Source organism: Jaculus jaculus, chromosome 9, assembly GCF_020740685.1.
Source record: "Jaculus jaculus isolate mJacJac1 chromosome 9, mJacJac1.mat.Y.cur, whole genome shotgun sequence".
NCBI lineage: Eukaryota > Metazoa > Chordata > Mammalia > Rodentia > Dipodidae > Jaculus > Jaculus jaculus.
The window spans coordinates 128,691,863-128,715,386 of record NC_059110.1 but is presented as its reverse complement, the minus strand read 5'-3'; the positions used below and the strand labels follow the sequence as shown (position 1 = coordinate 128,715,386).

Here is a 23,524-nt window from a genome sequence, read left to right as displayed (position 1 = left end):
CTTGAAAGGAAGGTAGGTTTGTTAGTCAGTTTCCCATTGCTATGACACAACTGAGATCAATCAAAGGGAAAAAATCGTTGTTTTCCCACACACATCAGCAGTCAACAAAGTCCCACTTCTTAAAGATTCTACCTATGATAACATTACAAGGCTTGATCATGTGATCTTTGGTGGGTATTTATGATTTAAGTGATAAAAGTAGGATTTTAAATTATAGCAATGCAGCTGGCCAGCACTCAACTATGTGAAGAAATTCATTAATCAGTGAAGTGTAACTTTGCCTTGGGAGAATAATGAATTACATTGTTTAGCTAGTTCAAAGGCTGATAAACATTTTTCTGCAGAGGATCAATATTAAATATTTCAGAATTTGAGGGTTGTGGTCTCCATTAAGACTTTATGGTTCTTCGAATTCTATGATTGTAACATTAAAAAAAGCTGTCATTGGTGATGTGAAAATGAATGAGTCTGGCTGTGTGTCAAAAAACTTTATTTATGGACACTGAGATTTGAATTTCATATTACTTCCACATGTCACCAAGTAGTCTTCTTTTTTTTTTTTCTTTATATCCCACTATGTAAATGTGGAAAGCCATTCTTCGCTGAAAGTCCCTATGAAAGCTGGATCATACTTAGGTCAGGGTTAGATGAATATACTTCAATTCTAAATTATAAGAAGACCCTGCAATGAGTGCAACCTCCTCTTTTGACATATAACAAATTTTTAGAGAATTGGGGCTGGGATGAGGACTCAGTAGCTAAAGGTATTTTCTTGCACATTCTGCTGTCCCAGATCCATTTTCAAGCAGCCATGTAAAGCTAGACCAAAAAATGGCATGTGCAACTGGCATTTGTTTGCAGTGGCCAAGTGGCCAGAAAGGCTGGCATGACCTTGTGTGTGCACACACACCCATACACACAAACACACACACTCACACATACGTCTCATATACACATAAATTTTTTAAAAAATATTTTTCACTTATAATGGAAAAATTCTTTCATCATTTTGTAATTTGAGTCATCTGAAAACAAACCTGTTCCTTCGATTTGCCCGTTTCTCTTTCAGCTTCAGGCCGGATTATGATTACAGAGTCTGAGACTCCGCACGCTCCTATTCAGTGAGTGTGGATGGAAGAGGCATGGTGGAGCACCAGAAAAGCTAGTCCAGAGACCACCATTATTTAGCTTTCAAGACTGTTTTTCTTCTTACATCTGAGCACGGGTGGGTGTGTCTGATATTCCCAGAATTTACTTTAGACAAAGTAACAAAGCCAGGCTCCCATGGTGCCCTTTGGTGGAGTCAGGAAGGTTTCAGATTTCTTGTCTTGCCTCCTGCCTTCTCTCAGATGTGTGCAGATGTCTCACCTTCTGCATTCCACCTAAACACTTAAACACAGCTTTCCTGTCAGGGTCCCGCTAATGCACAAGGAGCCACTGTGACTTTGCACCATCTTAAGCGCCCCTTGAAATAGAACACAAGGAACAGAACTCTGGCATTGGACAAGAAGCCAGCACTGCTATGCATATATCACAATGAAAATTGCTTTGGGGGGGCTGGAGAGATTGCTTAATGGTTAAGGCAGTTGTCAACAAAGCCAGTGAACCCAGGTTCGATTCCCCAGGACCCACGTAAAGCCAGATGCACAAGGTGGTGCCTACATCTGGAGTTTGCTTGCCATGGCTAGGGCCCCTGGTGTGTTCATTCTCTCTCTCTGCCCCTTTCTCTCTGTCTCTCAAATAAACAAATTAATTAATTAATTGTAAACAAATGCTTTGGGAGCTGGTGTTATGCTCAGTGGAAAAGTGTTTTTGCAGGGCAAGCATACGGGCTTCGGTTTTATCCCATGCTTCCACATTAGAAGATGAGTGTGACCATCATGTCTCCAACAAGGGGCAAGAGGAGTGTGAGGAGAGTGACTGGATTGTTGAAAAATGGTAACGCTGTGAGCGATCCCATCCCCACGAAATAGAATGAAGGAAGAATAGAGGACCCCTGATGTCCTCTAAGCATGAGCATGAGGCAGGTGCATCTGCACATGTACATGCATATACTGCTCTATGCCATAACACACACACACATACACACACCAGAGACCTTCAGTAAATTTTGAAGGTGTTTCAGTTACAATGGCTAATTAAATGCTTTTCTAGCTTTCAGATTCCTTTATAGAGAAAGTAATTTCTAGATGCATTGCTACCCTGTTGTTTATGGGTGGTTGGAAAGTCCCTTGGAAGGATCCTATTCTTCTGCAGGTATTTTGTTACACACTGCCGAGCACCTGTTTGCATTAGGGTGTCAGGACCTCAAAGTTAGCTAACAGTCTGGAACCGTGGTTATCTACCTGATATGGGAGTTGCTGTTTCTCCTGCTTTTATCATCTTCACCCTCATTTTGCAGATAAGGAAACTGAAGTAGAGAAAGGTTAAGTAGGAAAAATGTCACACCTTGAGACAAATTTTTCTTCCTCAAGCATTTATGCTTTTGAAAGTAGAAGCAGACAACAGGAAAACAGTAATGGGTTTGATTCTAGAGACGTCCCTTACATTGAGAGAATCAACCAAGTCATAATGGTCTTTTTGGCTCTCTGTGTGGGCTCTTTAGAATAATAATAAATACTGGGCTGGAGTGATAGCTTAGTGGTTAAGGCATTTGCCTGCAAAGCCAAAGGAGCCATATTTGATTTCCCAGTACCCACATAAAACCAGATGCACAAGGTGGCACATGTGTCTGGAGCTTGTTTGTAGTGGTTAGAGACTCTGGTGAGCCCATCTTCTCTTTGTACCGCTTTCTCTTTCTTTATTTTTTTAATTATTTATTTATGAGAGAGAGAGAGAGAGAGAGAGAGAGAGAGAGAGAGAGAGAGAGAGAGAAAGAGAGAGAGAAAGGCTCTTTTTCTTTAATTATATATAATTATATATAAATATATATATATGGTACTAATTCCTAGCTATCAAAAACTACCCTTTGGGCTTTGCTGGATGCAAGCCCTGGTTCTGAAGAGCTTGGGTTGTTTTTATTTAGTTCCCCATGGCCAGCTTTTATCTTCTTCTAGCATTTTTCCCCCTGTTCCCTTGTTGCTCAATGTTGTGCTTCCTGAGGAGCCACTCTGAGCACATGAGAACCTCAACATTTTACTTAACCACTAGGACCCACAGTCAGGTAGAGTGACTGTCAGACTATGCAGTCAGGACCTGGACAACAGCTAGCCATTTATTTGTCATCTGACTATCTGGTGTAGGTGCTTGGACTTGGGAAAGAGCTTTCTTCAGCCCTTGATCCATGACTTTTACTTTGTCAGGACAAATCCCCTGTGGTACCCAGGGGGAATCATAATGAAGGACATGCAAATGAGAGGAATAAATAGATGCCTCAGTATACCTGTTGTCTCTGACATGTGGTCATAGCCCTGACTTGCTAAGATGTAGACATAGCACTCTGCTGACAAGAATTCCTTTATAACACCACTGAAAGTCTGAAAATGGGTGTGAGTATTTCCATGGGTGAATTCTCAGCAATCCTGTTTGTAAACATGTGAGTCATTTACTGGCATAGTTGAACACATTTCTGGCCCAGGAACTCTTCTTCTTCTCTATCTCTGACTAAAGGAAAACTTGTCAGGGTAATTTGAGTGACCTTCAAAAGTACAGGAGCCATGAGGTCATAGCAGTCTCAACTGACTGGCTATCGCCTGCAATGCCAAGGGCTACCTATGTGCATTCCCAGGTGGAACTGTAGAAACAGACCAGTGTCAATGGTTAACCCAGGTTCTTGATTTCCAGTGCTTTCCTTCATTATTAACTAAAGGACATTCTTAACCCTTGCCCAGTTGACAGCAGTCAGCTCAAACATCTCTCTGGGAAAGAGTGAAGAAAGGTAAGCATGGCATTATTTTGCTATTATGTGGTCATTTGTTGAATTGATGGTTTGTGTTTGCTGGCTTTTGGTATGTGGGGAGACACAAAGCTGGGTCCTGCAATTACATAAATGATATTAGAATTATTTCATTTCCTATCCAAGTGACTTAAGTAGAAATTAACTAGTATGCCATTTTGCTCAATTTGTTATGAAAGTTTAGACAAAAGCAGGATCACATTGGTCTTGACAGAGCCTGCTAAACAGAACTAATGTGACACTGTATATGTAGATATTTAAAAATCAATGTATTGTACCCTTCCTTTATGGAATATTCTATGATGGCTTTCAAAACCCAGGTATTTGACCACATATATATGCATGAATGCCCAGTTATGAAAATGTAAATATCATCATCAAAGCTCTGCATTTCTATATCCTCATAAAAGCTTCAAGAAAACAATAGTTTAACTTTTTCTTAGTATTATATAATGATGTAAAGGGGAATGAAAACTTACTTCTCTAGACTTATTTTAACATGAATTTCATGTAAGGATTTTTCTCCTGTGCTCACCTTAATTCCTCTAAAGCTTTTGGGTTTGTTTGTTTAGTGGTCTATGCCAATATTAGGATTTTGTTCATGAAGATTTATTCAGAGACATATACCTTGAAAACTTCTATTTACTGGCTGTGATGAATTCTCCCATAGATAATAGAATTACTGGTGGATTTTACTGAAAAAGGCCTTCTCTATAAGCGAGGTGGACTTGTTCATGTACATTATAGTACTATATAGTTGCATAGATCAAGTACAGAGGAAAGGCTTAGAGGAAAATAGGATTTTGATTTCTTTTCCCTCTGAATATCATCCCTTTTCAAGTCAATGAGAGACAGCACCTTCAAGAGACAAGAATATCTTGATGTAGCCTTGGGGGAAATGTAGACCAATCACTCTCTTAGTCCAGTAACATGCAGTAGCTGCATCATAGCTCTTTCATGTAAGGCATCTCCAAGATTAGGCCAAAAGTAAGTTTAAAAATGAAACAACCAAGTGCATGACTCAGTTCAGATCAGAAGAGAACAGTTGAGAGAGGAAGGGTTGAGAAGGGAACAAAAAAAGCACAGAGGGAAGGAAAGGGAGAGAGAATACTTGAGTATCTGATAGATATAATCTTATAAAAGTTTAAATTTAGAATATGAAAATTGTGTTTAACCCAAGACATTAGTCTCACAAAAAACTATGAACATGGGAGTGCTTGAAGCCCTCCAACTGGAAGGGATATTCTATATGCTACTTTGCTGTATTTTACTAAATTAATAGTTTGACATTGGAGAGGAGAATGTCCAAGGATGCTGACAAGCATTTTTTTCTTCCATTATCTATTGGTTAATGTCAAACACAGGTTAAGACTTCAATATGAATTAAAAGAAAATTTGGAATTGTCAAAAGTATACTTTAGGGGGAGTGATAGTTGCATAAAAAAGCATCTCAAGTAAATATTTGACACCCAGACAATCCATGCATGCATTTTCTGTGTTTAGTTTGTAAGCCCCATCACTTGGGCACTGCTGTGTATTTGCCCCACATTGTGTTTCCACTTGAGTTCTGCATGCTGCTCCCTAGGGCTAAGATGCATAGCCTCAAACATCACTTTAGAAATGTTGTAGGAAGTCACAAGTAGTAGCTCAATCTCACAAACCCAGAATTCAGAAGGCCAAAGTAGAAGGGTTAGTCTTGGCTGTAGATCAAGTTCCAGGTCAGCTGGTTTAGTGTTAAATCCCTGAGTGACTCTTAATGAAGTAAGCTAAAACTGAAGCCAAATTTTCAAAATATTTTTAATTTGTTTATTTTAAAGTAGAGATAGAGAGAAGAGAGAGAGAATGGGCACACCTGGGCCTCTAGACATTGCAAGTGAACTCCAGGCGTGTGTGACACTCTGAGCATCTGGCTTCTGGTGGGCACTAGGGGATTGAACGGGGATTGTTGCACTTTGCACACAGCACCTTAACTGCTGAACTATTATGCCAGCCCCTGAGGCCAAATTTTAAGACCAAGATATATTCAAGTAGGCATTTGAGATACTAGGAAAAATAAAAACAGTGAGAAACTATAGATTGTTGTTTGGGCTAGAATTTCTAGTCTCAACACTCCAGCATCCATGGTTTGGTACATTTTGAAATGCATTGCTTAAAGGATATTTTGGAGGGATGGCCATGTTCTACTTTTTTATGCTGGTTATACAACAGACTCCCAGAATTTCTTTGATTATCATTTCATAGGTCCTGTTTTCCATGGGATCTGCAAGTATTTCACTCTGTTCATTATAAAGGGTGCATGGCTTTATGCCATGTAACTGATTTTAAGTGAAAAAGAAGGGATCAAAGTTTTTCCTCTACTTGCTCCAGGGTTTTCTACTCCAAAATCAAGGATTCCTATGTAAAACGTATGTAACACTTTAATGCAGGCATTTCAGTATGAAGCAGCAACTTTTTTCAAGTACCTTGGCTCCACACGCAGATTTTCCTAAGAAATTGAGCTGAGAGCCTGTCCATAGGTATAAGGAGCAGTTTACAAAAGACAATCACCTAGCAGGAAAATAGCCCCAAACTAGATTTCCCGACAAAACAAATGAAGATGATTTTTTACCCTAGCATGTCCCAGAAATACCATCTTGATTCCGTACTTTGAAATTTCACTAGTTTCCATTTCTAATTAGAACCAGGTTCCCATGGCATCAGTAATCGTAAATAGAGGCCCACTGTTCTAGTACTCTGACACTAAGAATAACCAAACTCTAGTCCCTTCCCTGAATTAGGCAAGAAAAGACAAATCTGTCAGTAGTTAAGTGTAACATAATTGTCTAGTACCAGGATAACACAAAGCAGGATTAGTGCATCAAGCAGTCGAAATGTTTTCAGGAAAATAAGAGGGTGCCAGCCGAGTGAATGGCATTCTGTTGTGGTAATGAGTGTGCTTCCCGAATCCCAAATACTCTCAGACACCATGAGGTTCCTTTCACTGAACTCTATGATAAGGTTCTCTAATGTCTGAAAAACTCTGGCAGTTATTTGAAATGCATGGTTTCCCACTACCCAGAATTTGCTAATTAGGATTATCTAGAAACATAGAAACATAGAAGAAATAGAAAGAGGGGAAGAAGGATGTAAGGAAACAAAGAGGATTAAGAAGAGGAAGAGAGAGAAAGAGAGAGAGAGAAAGAGAGAGAGAGAGAGGAGAGAGCTTTAGCTACTGACAATCCAAACATTGATTGGGCAGGCTGGGTACTCTAGTAAGGGGTAATGTTGTAGTCTTGACTCCAAATTCACATGAATAATGAGCAAATGTGAACTTGAGCAGGACTTCCAAACTGCAGTGCTGAGTAAGAATGACTCTGGCTTTGTCGGGAAGGCTGCCTGGACTATTAATGGAGCCTTCAACTGATTGGATGAGGTCCACCCACATTTTGGAAGATAATCAGCAACTTCAAGTCTATGGATTATAAATGTTCAAAGAAACATCTAACTTACATGTTTATAGTAATATCCAGATTAATGTTTGATCAAATAAGTGGGCACCATAGACTGACCAAGTTGACATGCAAATTTAATCATCACAGTAACAGTATAGGGCATTTTCACCATGACATCATTTCGGTGTAGTTGTGAGACATTATGTGTTTAAAAGCTTCAGTTTCTGTAATGGAAATTGAGATATATAATTTACTCACTACAGACATTTTTTACATTGCATGGTATAGATCTGCCTAATGCTAACATCAACATATGCCTATAGAAACATCTCTACATTCATACAACATTTCCAGCACTGTAGCTTTTTTAGCAATGTAATTTAGTCAATGAGAAAATTATTTCTTTCAATTGAAGTGAGAAGTAGGTTATTTTAAAAGATGCCCATAGTCCTTCCTGGTAGTAGCACTGCTTCTACACATTAGATGACCAACACTATCGCCTTCAATTTCATGTGCGTTATTAGTCATGTGCATGAGTCTTGTTTCTGGATATCTGCGCTGTCAATGGTGGTGATAAGTGAGTAGCTATGAACATATCATGCCGTTAATGTACTCCAACCACTTAGGTGAGGAGTACGTGAAATCCAGGAATTTAATTGATAAGCCAGCTAGACAACTTTCTGTAATGCAAACATAAATATTTATTTCAAAATTCTACACTGGCATACATTTTAAAGAGAAACTGTGTCATATCTTATGTCCTTCTTGCTATAGCCTGAGGTTCTCTAGGGTTTGGGGTTGGTGTAAGAGTAATAGAGACATTTCTCATTCTGTTTTTGAAGTCATTTTTCTCTAGTGGAAAAGTTTGGGAAGCACTATTATAGGGTTGTGTTTATGAGGCAGAATTCTTGGGTTTGATAAGTACTGATTTAATTAAGTAGTCTTCATCCCAGGAAAAAAAAAATGTCCACTCATGTAAAAGTCTGGCCAGGATTGACAAAATAATGTTCTCATTTCTTGTGAGACTGACCCAAACAATGAATAATTTAGAATATTCTGTTGCTATTTTGGGGGAAATAATCCAAAATAACTTCAAAAAACAAGGCATCTGGTGCAGAGGTTGGACCATTAAAAAAAAAAAAACAAACATTCAGTCGGTCTGTGATTCTAGGTTCCTATCAATGGAAGGCAGGGCATGAAATGGACTGGATACGATTTTAATGGCTCTCACAAAAAGGCACAGCAAGCCACTTCTGAGCTACTTAGGTAATGAACTGAACTTTCAGTGATCTTGTATTGTTGAATTCCAGTTACAGATGACACCATAAAAAATCTCTCCTGGACTTGCAACTGAAATTTGAGAATGTGTCAAAGTATTACAGACTGTGAGTGATACATCAGGATTGTCACACCAAAAGGTCTATTCTGTTTGTATGTTTAGCTGGTCTTTTGTTTGGGTCAGAAGTAAGCCAATTTGTGGGTGGATCCAAGGAGAAAGTAGTGGTTCATTGGAGCAAATTATCTAAGACTTTTGAGTTACTCATATTTAAATTTAGGCTTTCTGGAATAAAATGTTGCTTCATCTCATCAAGACTGAAATTTTATTTAACTGTCTTGGATAACAATATTGAACTGGCGATAAATTTGCACATTTTGCTCTAGAATTTAAATGGTAAAGGAACATTCAGAGCAACAAAAATGAATATAGTGATGAGCCAGGCATGGTGGCACAAATCTTTAATCCCAGCACTTAGGAGGCAGAGGTAGGAGCTAGGAGGATCATTGTGAGTTCATGTCCACCCTGAGACTACATAGTGAATTCTAGATCAGCCTGAGCTAGAGTGAGACCCTACCTCAAAAAGAAAAAAAAAAGAATGTAGTGAAAGATATTAACTCAAAGAGCCAAATAAACCAAAACAATATGTACTGTTAGGCTTGCCTTGAATTTATAGAGACCCTCCTACCTCAGCCTCCCAAATTCTGGGGTTAAAGGCGTGCACCAGCCACACCCTGTTAGACAGAGTATTTTATGTTCCTCTTGTACTCAAGTGTGTCAACTCAGAGAGTGGAAATACGGGCTGCTATTTATTCAGATGTATGTGTACCTTGGTTATAATCCATTGTATCAGCTTGTACAATAGCAGAGAAAAACAGAACAAGTAGTCCTAGTAGGTTAGGGGAACAGCCCAAAATTATGTTTGGAGTATGCTGTTCAGTTACCATGTTGTGCATGTATATGTGTATGGTATCTCTACGTGGATGAAGAACAGTCACTCAGTTTTATTAGGCATAAAGATGACTCCATCATTCCTTGCCTTTGAGAAAGTAAAAAAATAGCAGATGATGGCCCTGGAAAAACCATAGTGCCTGAGGAGTTGGGAAGCTTTGTAGAGGGAGTAACTCCTATGTTGTAGCTTGAGAGAAGAGACGTCTGCCTGATTATGAAGGACCGACCCTATGTGGGAAACTGAGAAGTTCAATATGACGAGTATAGGATTCTTGGTGTGAGGAAGGAAGCAGAGCTAATAGTAAAATATACAAGCTGGATTGAGTTCACACACACACACATACATATGTACACATAAATAATGCATATATATTATGATATTATATATAATATTAACACATAATATATATACACACATAAATATCTATACATTTATGTCTACACACACATATATATATATATGTGTGTGTATATATATATATATATATTTCAAGATAACCTATATAACACACAGAAACACATATATATCATAAAAGAGGGTGACTGTTTTGGAGGAGGAAGGAAATTAAAGATCAAAGGGAAGGGTGGAAATTTTGTAGGATCTGAGCAAGTGATTACTAGAGAGGATATCTAGAGAATCTTCCCCAAATCTCTAGGAACAGTAGTTCTATGAATATTTCCCCATTAACTGGAAGTGATTCAGGGAAAAGTGGGTAATAAAATAGGAAGAATAGAAGACAGAATAAAAGATAGAAAAAACTAATTAGTGATGCATTCCTACTTATAGAGGAGATGCAGGTTCCCAATCAAGGTATGCTTTTCAATGTACTAAATTCATCACCAACTAAAGAGGATGGCAGCTGTAATCTACATTATTCCTCTTTCTAACTTGTATATTTCCTGTGTTTGCTCTCCTAATCTATTCTGATATTAACTTGTGTGCTCTGTTCTAGGGATAAGTGATCAGAAAATCTTAAGGCTTAAAAGCCATAAGCAATTAGAAAATATAATTACCATAGTCTCTCATGCCCTAAAGTGACCTGATGCAGGAAGAATAAGAGCCTTTTATCAATCATGCACAATATTGCCTGTAGCTCAGGCTAACCAGGGACTCTGAAAGGAAGGGAATTCTGAGCATGTTGTGTCAACTTTCACTAACCACATGCTACTTGGATATGCCTACATCTCACATCTCCATTCAAGAGAAAACGCAAGTAAGTGCTATGTGATCTGCATTATCAACCAGCAAATCATTCTTGGAATGGCAGCAGATTGAAGTATGCTGTGATGAGACCCTATGCTTCTCTGACAAGGAACATGTGGTTTATTGCACATGAATAAGGTGGCAAAATATTAAATTTGTGATTGCATTTTAGAGTTCCAACTCAGCTTTTAGCTGTTTAATCACTGTCCATTTTTAAGGGTGAAACACCCAGGGATGGATCCACTCTAGATATTTGACTGTTTGGGTTCTGTAAGATTCCCTGGTCTTTTGTCTCTTTGCAGTAGGTGACATGTGGTGCTGAATGGATAGCAACCAAGTCCTCCTCTGATGTGAGGCGCTTGCTTTATATACTTAGGCCCACTTTTCTGTGCCACCATGCACTTCCAAAATGCGTGTCTACTTACACCTTGTTTTTAGCTGAGAAAAATGTCAGAGAGCTATGCTAAAAGTGGGGGAATAATTCTATACTTTTGAGTAATGGATAAAGAATTGAAGATAGGACATGGACCCTTAGAGTGTTATGCCAGACCCATGTTACATACATGACTTGCAAGTATACTTTCTTCTATCAGTGGTACCATCTCTGTCTTTATTCAGTGGCTTCTGACCAACGTTTTCACCTAATCTACCCCCATTTATTTTTACTCAAGTATCCAGTTAAGTGGATTTTGTGTATTTCAGTGCCTTATTTTTATTGATAACTTAGTGCCCCAATAATTTCCTAGAATGACTCATTTCCACATACCCGAGTCTTAGAAAAAAAGTAAATTGTGACTCTTCCATTAACAATATGTGACTATGTGAAGAAAACATGCAACTGTCACCTTCCCATGGCAAAGATAATGCTAAATAGCAGAAATTCTAAATTTAAATTATTATTTGAGTTTTAATTCACAAAGAATTAAACAACCACTGGGGAGGAGGTATAGTAGATAAAGGTGCTTGCTTGTAAGTTTCTGACCCAAATTTTATCTTCCTCTTCACCTACCTATGGCTAACTGCCAAGTGACACATCATCTCTAATTCCAGTGAGTCTAAGACAAAGAGATATGAAAGCAGGAAAATACTGAAGCTCTCGAGCACCAGTGAAAGGAAAAGAATGAGAGAAAAACTTGCCTCAAAAGAAGACAGAAGGAGAAGAGAGGCAGCCTGAGGTACTCATCAGATTTTCACATGCGAGTGGTGGCATGAACACACATCACAGCACATACGCACATACACACATACAAACACACACATACAAGCACATACAAACACACTTATGCATACACCCAAACAAATCCTTAAATAGTTTTAATACATTGTATTCATTATTATAGTGCAATAAATTTTGTTTCATCAATCCTTATGTCAGACTGCATTATTACAGATAATGGAGTGGCCACAGAGACCCATGTCATGTCTGAATGTAATATGGTTATTATACTACTGACATAGCTGGATTTGAACCAGGCAGCCTGTCTCTACAGTGTGTGTTTTTAACCACTAACCTATGCCATCTACAGAAACTCATTTCCCTGTAATTCATATCTATATACTTTTAAGAATGCTAAGTTACAACTACTCTGTCTTATACACACAGCAGTTAAGAAGCATTTGTCCACAACTCAGAGGTAAACTTTGAGAGATGCTTAAGCACTGAGATGCTGGAATAGAATAAAGTTCTCTCCTTCACACTAGCTCTAAGCTTGAGATCAGTCTCTGTATTGAAACACTATATTTTGCATGTTGTATTAGTGATCTTGGAATCACTATGATGAAATACCCAACAGAAAAACTTAAAATGAGAAAAAAAGTTATGCTGGCTCACAATTTCAGAGTCCATTATGGTAAGGAAGGCATGGCAAAGCAGCTCAATTCATGACAGTGGGAACGTGTAAGCTGTCCGTATCATGACAGATGAGGATGCAGAGACTCTGTGAAAGGAACCAGGGTCAGGGATCCCCTCCAACATCCTACTCATAATGACCTACTATATCAGTTAGGTTCCACCTCACAAAGATTTCACAGTTTCCCAAAATGATGTCATCAATTTGGGAACACTTGTTCAAAATATGAACCTATGAGGTTTTGGCTTAAAACCATGATGGATACAACACATTATATATTTCCCTTACTCTGCAAAACACTTCACATATAAAACAAACTGATAAAGAATTTTTAAAAAGGGTTGGAGAGATGGTTTAGTGGGTAAGGTGAAAGCCTGCAAAGCCGAAGGACCCAGGTTCAATTGTCCAGGTCCCATGTAAGCCAGATGCACATGGCGGCACATGCATCTGGAGTTTGTTTGCAGTGGCTAGAGGCCCTGGTGCACCCATTCTCATTCTATGTCTGTGTTTCTAATAAATAAAAAAAAAAGTAAAAATAAAGCCAGGCTTGTTGGTGCATATCTTTAATCCCAGCACTCGGTAGGAGGATTGCTGTAAATTCGAGGCCACCCTGAGACTACATAGTGAATTCCAGGTCAACCTGAGCTAGAGTGAAGCCCTACCTCAAAAAAAAAAATAAAATAAAATAAATAAATAAATCATAAAAATACAAAAACTTTAATAAAAATAAATGTAAAAATATATGTATACTTTCTTTAATGGGTACAACATCCGGTATATAATGACAAGGATTTTTGTCATTTTTATCAAATGACACCAACAAAAAAAAAAAAACATAAACAAAGTTCAACAAAATGAATCAATTAGGATTTAAATTCATTGATCAACTAGATTATCTAATCTAAGTAAAGTAGTACTTCACTGATAGGGAAAGTTGCAATCATTTTGCATAGTACTAATGATATGAAACTTAAAGTATAAAATGAACTGTGGCACTATTTGTTTTGGGGGAAATATGGATAAAATACAGATCATGTGTCTCTCATGGGCTACTTTGATTAGCGTGAAAAAGAGTTTCTTCTCAATTAATCCAATATAGCAATGATATTACATGAGTATTAATTGGGAATTAATGTTTTTGGTATTAATCATGTTTCATTTCATGAGCAAGTTGTGACAACTTTTACTTTTATGATACAATTAGTTAATGCAGAGTAGTAGTGATATGAAGTCACTTGTTAAAATTTTATTTGCCATTTATTTCATAGCAGATCCTGTATTTTGTTGGTTCCAAGCACATCACCAATGAAGTCAGTTATATTTTCTGAAAAAGCTTCAGAAAATGCCAAAATTTTACAAAAGCAAGCCACATTTCAACAGTTAGGTATTTCATGAATTCTCCTCACACTTCAAATGAATTCCAGACGCATATTTCACTTTGTGTGTCTAGCTTTACATGGGTACTAAAGAATCAAACCTGGGCCAGCAGGTTTTTCAAGCAAGAGCCTTCAATTGCTGAGCCATTACCGTAGCCCTTCCCAGCATTTTCTGAATGAAAGAAAACTAAACGTTTAAGGAAGCATGATTAACATTACATATTTGTTATTCCAAGAAAATAATCATATTCAAATGATTATAATTATTTTTCAACATTCTTCATAAAGTATACTTCATGAAAACAATATATTTATTTGGTTTTAGTTGAAAACAAATACTAGTACAAAAAATATAGTTGTTTCCCTGAGAACCATGGCGTAGGGCATACTACTTTTATAGAACCTGCGTTATCTTTGAAAACTGGGTCAGTGCCCACAGAGCTCTTAGGAGGGTGGGGATGTAGAGGTGAGGAAATGAACAGAATGCACTATATAAATGAAAACATTCCCAGGGCCTTGAAATTTGTTGTAAGATTAATTTTAAATCAGTTTTTAAATCTTGTCCTCTGTGGTCATCTTTCTTCGATCCAACATGCTATTTCTAAAATGTGGAATTATTTGCTAATTCAAATGCATTGGTCACCTATAGGCACATTGGTTAAATTCAAACTTGTTAATGACTACCACTAAAAATGATGAACCCTGGGGATTGTTATATTTTTCTTTCTACTTATGAACATCAAAGAATAACAACAACAACAACAAATCACAAACAGGATGTGACCTGTTTATTTTGTCTTTTATGTAATTTGCTATTTCTTTATGTGATTTGCCTAATGGCCGTTTTAATCCTCATGCTTGTGATTTTTAAATCAAAATACAATTCCGTCACTTAACAATGTTCAGTTTAAGGAGTGTAAAAATCCAATTCTAAAACCTCATTTTCAAAAGTGTTTTCAGTCTTATTTTCAGCAAAATATATGCATTTTAGCTTTTCTTCTTAGGTACCCTGTTGAATTGCTTATTTATAACTCTAATCCTTCATATAGCAAAGTATTGATTTAAATGGTGCTTTTTGGTGCATGAAATAGAATAATCCAGTAGAATGATTATACCATTGCTACTTGGACTACAGAGTTACAAACTAGCAAAACCAAGATGATTCCTAGTCTGACTCTTTTATTTATTTTAATCATCTGCTTGGAACAGAGCAGCTATAAAATATCTACCATGTATCAGGCACTACATTATATACCTTTATACTATCTGTGACATTTATCCATGCACAAGGCACTATATGGTAATCCTTCAGACCCACTATGGTTATCATATGGATCATTTTATGCATAGAGCAATGCAAATGGAGAGGCTGAGGTATATCTGATGACCACCTGAGTTTCTCTTTTAGACTGACTGGACTCTTGTTTTAATATTTTATTTATTTTTATTTGTTTATTTATTTGACAGAGCAAGAGGGAGAGAGAGAGAGAGAGAGAGAGAATGGGTGCAGCAGGGTCTCCAGCCACTGCAAAGGAACTCCAAACGAGTGCACCCCCTTATGCATCTGGCTAACATGGATCCTGGGGAATCAAACCCAGGTTCTTTGACTTTGCAAGCAAAAGCCTTAAACACTAAGCCATCACTCCAGCCTTGAATTGACTCTTTTACAATTCAGATACTGGCTTGTTATTATTAAAGAAAGGAGCACTGTGTGTACACTTTTAACTTCCTGACGTACAAAGAAAAGCACCCAAAGTCCCCATGCAACAGTTTTTTTATGATTTGTTTCAACAGTCTCTCCAAGTGGGGCTCGTGATTTAGGGGAGATGGTGAGACACACATAGTGTTCAAATTACTGGAGTGTAAAACTACTGAGTTTCCATAGCTGGAAGAATTTGCAACCTGAGGGCATGCTGCTAAACAAGCTTAACTTGCTAGTAAGTAGGGGCAATATTTAGCCATAAACTACTTACAACCACATGTAACTTTTTTCTCAATTTCTGTTTATCAAATCTATGTACAGATAAAAAGATTAAAGCTCTGCACTTCAGCATTTACAGACAACACACAGCTCAGATTGTTTCGAAACCCATTTACATCCTACTCAAGACAAAGTTAGACAATAATACTAGGGACACACGTGAACCCTCCCAAGGACCACTCTGCCCCTCTGCTCAGGCCTGGAATTATTCACTGGTGCTTTCCTGGAGGAGGCTGGACGAGCAGAACTGACACTATCCATTTGCTCAGGCATTGAGACTGGCTTCCTTGAATTTAATCACTGACTTTCCTTCCTGCCAAAGCATTTGCACTGGTCAAAACAGGCCCAGTGATCTGGGCAGAACCTGCTGCTGCTGCCTCTGTGCAAAGGTAGCAAGAGAAGAAGCTGACACAGTGATTCTATGACTAAATGGGGAGATTGTTTGGAGTATTCTCTTTTGCCCTTTCAAGAATCTTCTGCAGGCTCAAAAGCCTGACATGAGGGCAAAAGTCCAGCACTGCTTACCCCTCTCATAGGCCCCAAGTGAGCTGAAAATGTAGTATCTTTGTTTCTTGTTGGCTGGATGGAATTGCACACTGTGCTTGAGAAATTGAGGTCAATGGAAGCACTTGGACTCTATTTTTCCTAGATACTTTTTCTTTTTTGAATTTGGGACTTCATTTGCGCACAGCCTTATGCACAATCATGTTGCCAGTTCATGGAATGTAGTGCATATGTTTATATGACTGGTAAAGTCTGTTGCGGTCACTTGGATTATCAATCTGTAATTTGTCATCAATATTCTCTGCTCTTTTGTTTTATACCCAGATATTTATGAATGTGTAAGATATCGCATAGCTACACCTACATAGAATACCTAATAAGTATTCTGCTACACTGATACATGTTATTTTCAGACCCAGTCTGCCACAGTCATCTTTTAAATTAATTGCTAGAAATATACTTTAAAAAAATGTGTGGCTGCTTAAAAATTTCAAAATCTCCAGCCAGTGGAAGTTAAAGTGCTTATCTGCAAAGCTAAAGGACCCAGGTTTGATTCCCCAGTGCCAACATGAAACAAGATTGACAAGGTGGCACATCCATCTGGAGTTTGTTTGCAGTGGCTGGAGGCCCTGACATGACCATCCTCTCCCCGCCCTCTCTCTCTCTCTCTGTTAAATAAATAAATAATTTTTAAAAATTTCCATCCAGATAGGAAGAAAAGTTTTCTAGCTTGGGTGTAACTTTACATTTATTTTGACCTTCTTTAATATAATATTTTATATGATCCCAATATTTTTATTTTCAAAAAATGGTTTCCTTTCCTTCCATGTAGAGAATATAAGTTCCATCCCACCAGACTCTTCTCTCCCTAGGCATGTCTTTCAAAGTTATAGTTGAATCTGCCTTTCGTGCCCACCTTTACAGAGGAATTAAACACAGGTAGAGTGCGCTCTCCTTGGTATCTACTTCTACTCATTTGAGTATCATCTATGCCATTCCACATGCATTTGACTATTAATAGAATAAAAACACAATTTAAATGATAAGATGATTTCTTGTTTGTTATATCTTGTTGACTATAATTTGGGGCAAGGTTCATGTCTTTAAATCATGAATTTGTTGTCAACCCATTTCCCTTCCTAAACCTACATAGCATTGGAAGGTTTGGTGAAGGGCATTCATATTTTGGAGGGAAAATAGTAAAAAAAAACAAACAACAACAACAACAACAAAAAACCTTGCTTCAGGAATATAATGTAATAGGGTTACCTTTGGGGGAGTTATGTACAACTAAGTTGAAACGTACACATGTTTCATATACCTGTATGTAAGTCAAGAGCCAGATTTCCCTCTTCTTGGGCTGTATAGAATTGAGGTCTGTTGTAATTAGTTCATTTTACCCTAAAGTCATCTGCAGATACTACTTCTACATAAGGCCTTATTCACAGGAACTAGAAGGAATTAAAACTATATTTATTGGGGGGGTCACCTAACTCAACGAACCCATAATATTTTCTGATGACAAAGAAATGAAAAGCTGCATGATTTTCTCAGAAACAATAAAGTAAAAAATGAATGGATGGCTTTGTACCCATCTTCTTACTTACACTTCTGTTTCACCATGCTTTGATGCTATTTGTTCAGCTATGGGGTAGTAAGATAACACTACATGGAGACACTTGTTTTTCTACTTACTCCAATTGTTCACCTTCCTTAAGAAGTGTGGCTAATGGTTCTCTTGTCATTTTTCCATAAATAATGGAATTTGATTAGGTGTCAGTAAGCCATCTGAGCATTGCTAATAAATAGAAGAGAACAACATTCTGCAAAGAGGTAGACCAAATAAACAGAAAAAAAAAAAAGAGTAATAGAACAAAAGAATTAAGCCATGCATTGGGAGAGAGGCAGGGAACATGAAGTCTTCTTAAAAGATATTATTATCCTATAAACAGAAAAAAATTGGGATTTGGGGTATGGACATAACAAGCGCATGACTCAGATTTTCTTTCATCATTTCCCTTGCCCCCTACAGCCTTGTGTCCTGAAGCTTGCTTTGTATTTTCTAGGATTCCCAGCCTCAAGAGAAATAACAATAGTAACATTTCCATTTCTTAAAGCTTTGGAAATAATCAAGAAGAAAATAAAAGTAAGCTTCCAGGAGTATCTGCATGGAACAACTGACTCAAGTCTTTTGGACCAGGCTGCTTTTTTTTTTTTTTTTTGGTCCTTATTTTCAGAGCAACATTAGAGATATTTTTAAGCAGTAGAGAATGAAGAAGGTCGAAAAGGTGGAGAAGATCTGTGGCATCTCTCTGTGAGAGTAAACATCCACATTATTGGTTAGTAATACTGGTTGGTCAGTATTGTAGTTGTAAATTGGAGAATGTTTGAAATGCTGAAATGCAAATGGTGGAAGATGAGGTCAAAGGATATCAGATAGCCTTGCATGGTATGTTGTCCAGTCCAAAAAAGGGACAGAAACCATTTCCATTCTAATTCTGCATAGGGGAGTCATAAGTGTTACAAAAAATCATTGACAATTCTTGTGTCAGTGTTTCTCAAGATGATGAAGATTTAATTAAAATCAGGAGCCTGGAGAGATGGCTCAGCAGTTTAAGCTGTTCACTTGCAGAGCCTGCCAGCCCACATTCAATTCCCCAGCCACACATGTAAAACCAGAACCAGGAAGTAGCATGCACATCTGGTGTTCATTCACGTTGGCAAGAAATCCTGGAGAACACACAAATACATACAACTAAACTTTTGCTAATCACTGGCATAGCAAGCTGGTGAGGAATTCTAGTCACCCCTACGTAGTAGGTGGTCCCAAAGGGTTAGAATGAGAATGATTGCCAGCTACCTATAAAACCAACTAGAAAATGAGTTCATTTTCCCCAAAGTGAATATTTAAGACACTCTGCTTTGGACTAGCTCAGCTCTGGCATCTCCTGTAACAGCTACTAGTCAATACATGTGTGAAAAGTTCTATTTTATTTTCTGTTATAATGCTTTTACATGTCTCTGCCTGACTTGTATCTTTTCCAAATAAAAATGATGGTTCCTGTTTCTTTGCTATCAATAACTCTGAATAAATAACTTCTTTTGTTGCTTTGCATGGTCCTTGTCTATAGTGACAGCCTGTGATGTACTTGTCATGACTCTACCAATGAAGGACTAACCCTGACCGATGGGGGTAGTTGCACAATTATCAATTATTTTGGAAGACAGAGGAATGATTAAAACCAGTTCACCCTTGAGGCAGATTTCAGACCTCTAGTTCTTTGTATGATTCAGCTCTTTCTCTAAATTTCAGACCTCTAGTTCTTTGTTTGTATGACTCAGCTCTCTTTCTAAATATCTTATTAAAAGTTGTATTTTGGTGAGTTTCCAGCCTATAGTCTAGTTGTGATACCTGGTTTCATCTGGAACTCCTCAGAAGTGAGATGATCAGCCATGGATAATTTAACTTGCTCTGTTTCTTTAAGAGGATCTAATTGTTTGTTTGTTTTTTTCATTAGCTGAGGTGTGTCTGTGTTTTCTACAATTAAGTGATTTCAACTCAATTTTAGCTAATAACTTCTATTTATCATGGCATTAAAATTCCATAGTAATATATTTAAGTTTCATTTTGCTCATGAAAATTTGCTGTTATGATGTTATTATGTGACAGGTTAGCTTATGAATCAAAATGCTTCATTTCTATGAACCAGTTACCAAAGTTTTCTGGTTTAATGAATTATTACAATTACTATCACATCAAAATGAATGCCAATATTTCCAATGTAGAATCTTTTGGAAATAAAACATCTCTCCTAGCCAAGTTTTGAAAATTGTCACTAATCATGTTTCAGATTTTATTAGGTATCAGATAAGCACCTGTTAAAGGAAAATATAAATATTAATGATGTGGAGAACTAATGTATTGTCCTCACAATTTAGATGAGGAAAACTTCAAGTATACTATAAATCAAGTCTCAAAATAGCTCAGTATTGGACTAGACAGTTGGGTTTGTTTGCGTTCAGCACTCTAATTGGCTTTTTCTAGTTGAGCAGGTTACATAGAGAAATTGGATCTAGGTTTTCATATATCAACATAACTTTTTGGAATGTAGACAAACCTACATTTAAAAGATGATATTCTAGAAGCAAAGAGACGTACAAGCAAAGGGCAAGCATGTCCTGACACACAAAATGCTCTCTATTATCTTTAAAATGCTATTCCATTCCAAGACACCATCTGATACTGAAATGCTCATTTTGTAGGCACAGTGTGTGCACACTTAATTTCTGAATCAAACAAAAGAAAACTTTCTGGGCATTTTAGGTGCGTTTTTGTGACTGTGATCACAGATACAGTTAGCCATTCCATCTCAAATGAGACATGACCTCATTGGGGGTGCGGCAGGGGTTGCCTCTTGACTAAATTACAGAGTTTCCAGCAAAATAATAAAAAAAAAAAAGACAGCATCAATCGCACTGTCTGTGCTCTCCTGTCTCCTCAGTGATGTCAGGGTTTGTGCCTGGAGGTCTCTAGTAAGCATTTTTGGAACAAAAATATTTTTGTGGAAATTTCACTGTTTTTGTCACAAAGGCCATTTTGTGGTCAAGCTGGAAACCATGAATGGAACAAGTTACTTATTAAAATTCTTCAACCTAAAGTGTTTATTTTGTCTGGTGGGTCTCCGTAGAAGCGGGAGGAGTGGTGATGACAGGATGGGGAGGGGGACCTGGAGCAGCTGTCCTGGACACTCGTGCTCGCTTCGATGGTAAGAGATGTGACGAGGAATAGGGCCCCCGAGGAGCCCCAGAGGACAGGGCTTTTGCTTTCCTGCAGTAGTTATTCCGAATACTGGCCCCGTTCATTAAGTCTGTGCTCTTGCCTCCGCTACTGGATACGCTTTTCTATTTATCAGAGAATTGCTGTCACAAACATCCGGTCCCTCAGCCTATGGTTCTTCTGGGGTCTTGTCTTTCCTTGGAATCATTCTGATCCTCTCATCCTTCTCCCTCTGCTCCTCCAGTCCCCTTGCTTTCAGGCTGCTGCTCCAGGTAGCTTTTTAAATACAATGAATTCTGGCTTCCAATTATCTCTCTCTTTTTGGTGCATATGGTGGGGGGTGAGGGGCAGAGAACCATTCCAGCTGTTGAGGAAAGATCTCTTGCTTTTCACCTTTGTAAATGCCCGGATTGCTGACTCACAAGCTTCTTAGTAATTCTTCTTCTTTACCTATTCTTTTCATAGTGCACAGCAATTATAGACCTCCTGCAGCACAGCCTCAGGCTTTTATGTGGGATCTGTGGGATATGAACTCAGATCCTCACATTTGTGTACCAAGGTCTTCATCCTTGACCTGTCTCCCCAGTGCCTATGCATCTCTTGAATCTGTTCTTTTTTTTTTTTTACCCCTCTGAAGTTTGCAATAGCCTCTTCCTGATGTTCCTCACTCTCGTTTGGCCAATTCAACTGAACCTCCAGAATCAGTTTTCAATGCATATATTTTAATTGTCCGTAAGCATGTCCCAAATACCAAGGGCTGGGGAAACTGTTGCAAGGGTTCAGGGCTTTCTGAGTGAGCAAAAGGACTTGAGTTCAGATCCCCATCACCCAGGAAAAAATGGGTGTGGTGGTTTATATGTTATTCCGGTGCTGGGGAAGCAGAGATAGAACCCTGGAACATATTGCAAGGTAGCCTAGCTGAATCAGTGAGCTCTGGGTTCAATGAGATGCCTGTCTCAAAAATTAAAGTGAAGAGGGATTGAGAAAGATATCTCACATCAACCTTTGAGCTCCACATGTGCACAAAGACATGTGTACACATGCCTGCACACATTCATGTACCCTCCACACTTATGGATTCACATACATGCAAACACTCCACACATACAGATATAGACAAAAAAATAAAATAAATAAAATTATCCACATGCCTTAGAATTATTTACCATCAGTGAAAAATTGCAGCTCTCACATTCCTCCTGTCTCAGTTCCCAGGTTGAGCCCCTGATGACCATTGTCCTTCCTCCTGCTGTCTGCTCTTGTCTCTGCTGACTTCACTCAGTATGACTAGAGTAAGGGGTGAATTATACCCTCACGCCAATGTGACTCAACAAGCAGCTAGTGTAGAGTACATGGACTGGAGTAGAAAACAAGCAATCTATGGCACTCGAGAAATGAGGAACCGATCCAAGAGTGGGACAGCTTCACATGAAAACAAGCTCAGCAGTTAAGAGCATTTTAATAAAATATTTATAGATTTTCGTTAATTTGTAAGAGTGACATAAGAGCTTGCTGCACTTAAGGAAAACAGTTTAAGACTTTAAGATAGATCTTTTTCTGTAGTGTCACTCTTAGCTACACAGCTTCTGGTTATTAAATCCAGTTCTTAAATCTAGTTTCCAATTTCATTGAAAGGCAAAGCATTATTTATGGCCTAGTCCATATAACAACTGTTTTGAGATATCTGCACTTTTAAGAGAACGTGTGCTGACACATGTTCTAGTACTGACACCAAAAGGCAATGTTCCAACTTTTTATTTTTTACAATATTTTTATGTATTTGCAAGCAGAGATAGAAGAGAGACAGAGAGAATAGTTCATCAGGACCTACGGCTGCTGAAAATGAACTCCAGACACATGTGTCACCTTGTTCATCTGGCATTGCATGGGTATGGGGAATCGAACCTCAGTCCTTTGACTTTGCAGGAAAGTGCCTTAACTGCTAAGCCATCACTCTAGCCCCTGTTCCAACTTCTTGAAGCTAGGGACTGTGCTTTTGTATACAGCCCTCTGTGGCTCTCTATGGCACCTCCCACTTCATTCATAGAACCTTTGGTAGAATTTTGAATGCAATCTGGAGAGATCCTGGCTTGTCCCAATAATATATAGTTATAAGCAGTAGCTAGGACCACTCAATACTGAGATGAGAACTCAAGGCTTTGGACATGTCAAGCAGATTCTCTATGTCACTTAGCAACAGGCCCATCAGTGTGCTGATAAATTTCTACAACTGATTCTCTTAAAAATAAAAGGGAGTGATTTGTAAATTTTCCAATTTA

The 23,524-nt window shown here is 38.1% G+C and overlaps 1 protein-coding gene across 1 annotated transcript in view; it reads left to right on the top strand.

The window, feature by feature from the left end:
• The first annotated feature begins 3,829 nt into the window (after positions 1-3,829).
• Kcnj16 (potassium inwardly rectifying channel subfamily J member 16) overlaps positions 3,830-23,524 on the top strand; it is a 57,730-nt gene continuing 38,035 nt past the window's right edge. The window contains exon 1 of the mRNA XM_045157898.1: positions 3,830-3,877. The gene's annotated coding sequence lies outside the window, so the exon portion shown is untranslated. The remainder of the gene's footprint in view (positions 3,878-23,524) is intronic.